Genomic DNA, 4,066 nt, shown 5'->3' on the forward strand with positions numbered 1-4,066 from the left:
CAAGGAAGTATTTAATCCGTGATCAAATTGTGAAGTCATTCACAACAAAATGGGCCTGGGCTACCGTTCCCTGGGAAGTGTGTCTGGTGTCTGTGTGTGCTGAGTTCTTCTCCTGCAGTCACTCCATCCCAGAGAGCTCTGTTCCCTTTACTCCTGGACTCAGTTGCTACAGCCCGCTTGAGAAGCCCAGACACTAGTGCATACCAGGGATAATGAACCCAGGCCCTGGTGTATGCTGCACTCACCTAGGCACACGAATCCTGGGTGTGAGTGCCACACTTCTCCCTCAGGTAAGGACACTTGCTGCCTGTAGACCCTGAAGTTAGGGGAAGGTCAGTTTTAAAGCAGGCAGTGATGTGAGCATCTCTGAAGACAGTTTGAACCATATGTAGCACACCTATTGCTGGTTGGCAGTGTTGGGAAGTGGTGGTCCAAGGTCATGTCCTGATCTTGATGTGCAGATGGGACTTTTTAGTAGCTGGTTTGGACTACTGGTAGTCAGACGGGCTGAAATGATGCATGCTGGCAAAAGCCAAAGATGATCCCATCTCCTTATGTCTTCAGGCCCAAACCAGATGGTTTGCTGAGGGGTCTGCTATAGCCAACACAAACTATTAGTCTGAGCACAGGAGCAAGTATGTGAGGTTTTAAAATTGACGATGAGTAGAAGTGCAAGCCAAGTTATTTGATGTTCCTTTGAGACAAATACCCTGAACCTCGGTCCTGTCAATGTGCAATGGGGAGGTATGGATGCTTGATGCCAGCAGTGTGCTGTGCAGGTACCACATAAGCCATGTGAGTTGTAATTGGGTTAGGAGAGACAGGATCCATTGTTCAGTGAGGTGGGGTACTACGGGCTGAGGCTTAAAATGCTGCTTAGGCTGTGCAGGCAGGTTTGGAGTGGAAGCAAGAGTAGAAACGAAGCTGGTTATTTCCATGGTAAAAATATCTTAAGCAGGCAAAACCTTTCTAGCATTCTTCATTGAAAATAAATAACTCCAGAGGGATAAACAGCATGCCCCAGTGATTTCTTTTTCCTTGGCTGGTTATCCCTATCTCCCCCATACAGCCATTGGTTACACTGTTTGTCTCTCTGTCTCAAGCCTGTCCAAAAAGTGTCCCCCAAACATCCCTTTGCTCCTCCTCTTTTCCAAACGTCTCTTCATTTCTTGAGAGCAACCTGTATCACCCTTCTGCATAAGCAATATTCTGCATTTCATCCCTCACTGTCACCTCCTCCTCTGCCTGTGCTACAAGATGTTGGTGGCATTTTCAGCATTAGCAGCACACACACAGTTGTAGCTCTGCCTGCTAACAGAAGCTTTTTCTCCGTCATGCCAGTTCTTGTAAAGGCAGAGGAAGCTGTCCCTTGCAGGATAATTATACAGGCTACAAAGTGCCAGGAATGGTAATGCACTTAATTGTGGCTGAGTGATTTTGGTCTGTAGAGGCCAGAGTGGGCTGGAGACACTGCCCTGTTCAGCAGTCACAGCCAAAGCTGAATTCCAAGCCTTCAATTTTATCTTTTTTTTTTTTTTTCCTGTAGCAGAAGAAAATTAAAAAGAATGGCAAGGCTGAGATGCTCAAAATTCCATGTGGTTTAACACTTCTTCCACTGGCCAAGCCGAGCAGCATCACTGCAGATGCTGGACCCTCCTGCTTGAAGCCACATGTCAGCGCACGTTCACCCAAAAGATTTCCTGGTGGACATGCAGGCAGGACGAGGGAGGGCACCCCGTGTCCCACAGCCTGGCCCCATGCAGCACACAGGGGTCTACTGTCACCTTGTGTCCAGCCCCTGCGTGGGAAGATATTGCTGCCCCCAACTACGGCACTAGCTCTGCTGGTTGAGCTGACTGCTGACCTCTGGGGATCTGTATGAAGCTGAGAGGAATGAAAGGGCTCTCAGTTGGTTAATTCAGCTGAGTAGTCCCTGGACAGGGTGATGCTGAGCCCACACACAGCTGCCTGTGCCACCTGCATCCCAGCAGTGTCACAGGTTACCTTGCTGAGCCTTGCTGGCTGCAGGGTGCTCTCATGTTGCCCTCTTGTGGTCCTCGAAAATGTGGGACCATCTCAATTCCACTTACTTTCCAGGGCAGAGTCAGGGGAGGGGTATTTCTTCTGTAGAACAGGACAACCAACTCAGGACACCTCATCACTCACCCTTGCAGGCTGCCGTGGGGTTGGCAGTGCAGCAGAAGAAATTACAGTCTCAGTGGCAACCCTTTTTCCCTACAAGACGGTTCCTGCAAGATACAACCCTCTGGAGGACTCTCTTTCTAGGCTGGGATTCATCCAGCTCATTCTCCTCCCAGCTCTGAATATTTTTCTGTTGAACAATTTGGTAAAGGTCCACTTGGCGGTGGCCGAGTTCTCCACGTGAAAACATGGTTACAAAATATTTCTGAGGCAGGACTCTTTAAGCACGCCTCTCAAAGGCGTGCCATGAACTTCGCCCCCAATGTAGCAAGAAGTGTGGGCTGAAAAGGGCACTGAACCTTTGGACAACACCTGCAGCACAGTGGTTTCTTGTGCCTTTGAGGCTCCAGTCAAGGCAAAAGCGATTGACAGGTTTGCGTCAGAAGACACAGCAAATAATCAATCCTCCCCATCTTCTCTGGGCCACTCATGATTTTGTAGACCTCTTCTCCACCCTGTGTCCTTCTTCCAAGCTGAAGAGTCCCAGCCTACACTGTTTTTCACTGTACAGTTTGTTCCCATATCTCTGAACATTCTTACTGCCTGCCTCCAAACCTTCTTTCATTCTCTTTTACCCTTTCTGAGAGGAGATGCTGGAAAAACATTTTAAAAAAGTGAAGACCAGCCCAGTAAAATGAACCGAAACTCTTTTAAGCAAAATTGTGAGAGTCTTGGGAGAAGCAGGAGGGCAGGTGCCTTCTGCTTTCTGTAGTTGGCATGGAGGAAGCAGAAAAAGGCAAAATACAAATAAATCAAAGAAGAGCAGGGCAATTTTGACGGGGATGTCAGCAAAGGAGAGTGGATCGTGGCAGTGACTTGAAAGGCTGCGGGAGGAATTGTGAAAATGAAAAAAGCTCAAAACTTTCCCTGGTAGGCAAGAACATTAGAAATTTTGGGTTAGATGACATCTAGAGCCCTGCGGCAGGGGCTGGTGTCCATTATTCAGCACCAGTAAACTGTCTACAAGCATCCATACCTGAGAGGAAGAGAGCACCCAGTTCCCTGTGTAGCTTCAGGCCCCCTGCCAAAGTCACTGCACCACGCCCGCAGTGTGGGTCCCCCCCAGGAGAGCAGACGTGGAGTCAGCGCCCAGCCTGGGCACGTACCAACATGACTCTGAGAGTGTTGGTGCACCCTGCTCCGCACACCCGCTCCTGGCTGGTGGCAAGTCAAGCTGGGATCTGTGTGGTTGCTATGGAGAAGTGTAACTAAATGCACAAACAAGTGCCAAACGGTGATAACTACTCAGTGGGGCTGAGAGACTCTGGGCTTTACAGTGGGTTGCTGAGGGATGGTGTCCTTTGGGGCATGGAGGCTTTTTTTTGGCCTGCCAGGAGAACCAGTGCAGGACCTGCTGTACTTAGTGTGCCCTACTCTGTTTCTGTGATACACAAACTGGCCCTCCCTGCTACGGATTTCTGCTGGGGACCTATTTTTCCTCCATCTTGGTGCTCTGGCATGATCTTACAGTGTATCTAAGCAGCCAAGCTAGCTGCTAGAAGCAAAGCTGAGCCTGCACCAGATGGACAGTGTAGACCCACTCGTCAGCTGCTGCCAAAGCTGAGGCCAACAAGGCAGTGAGAGATTCCCAGGGGATGGCAACAGCGGGGAAGGGGAGCCCCGGTGGTGTCTTCGAGGCGGCAGCGCTCTGTGGGGAAGTGGAAGAAGGTTTGCACAGGCAGCTGCTTGCCGTGCCCCGCGCCGGGCTCCCGGGTGCTGTGCCAGCAGCCTGGCACGGTGCACGGCGCAGGGGTGCCGCGTCCAGCCTGGAGGATACGGGGGTGGCTGCACCCCGTGTCCCCGCGCCTGGCACCCACGCTGGGCACTGGCACCCCGCTGGGCACTGGCACGCCTGGCACCCCGC

Source organism: Corapipo altera, unplaced genomic scaffold (assembly GCF_003945725.1).
Source record: "Corapipo altera isolate COAL_440 unplaced genomic scaffold, ASM394572v1 56, whole genome shotgun sequence".
In the NCBI taxonomy this organism is placed as follows: domain Eukaryota; kingdom Metazoa; phylum Chordata; class Aves; order Passeriformes; family Pipridae; genus Corapipo; species Corapipo altera.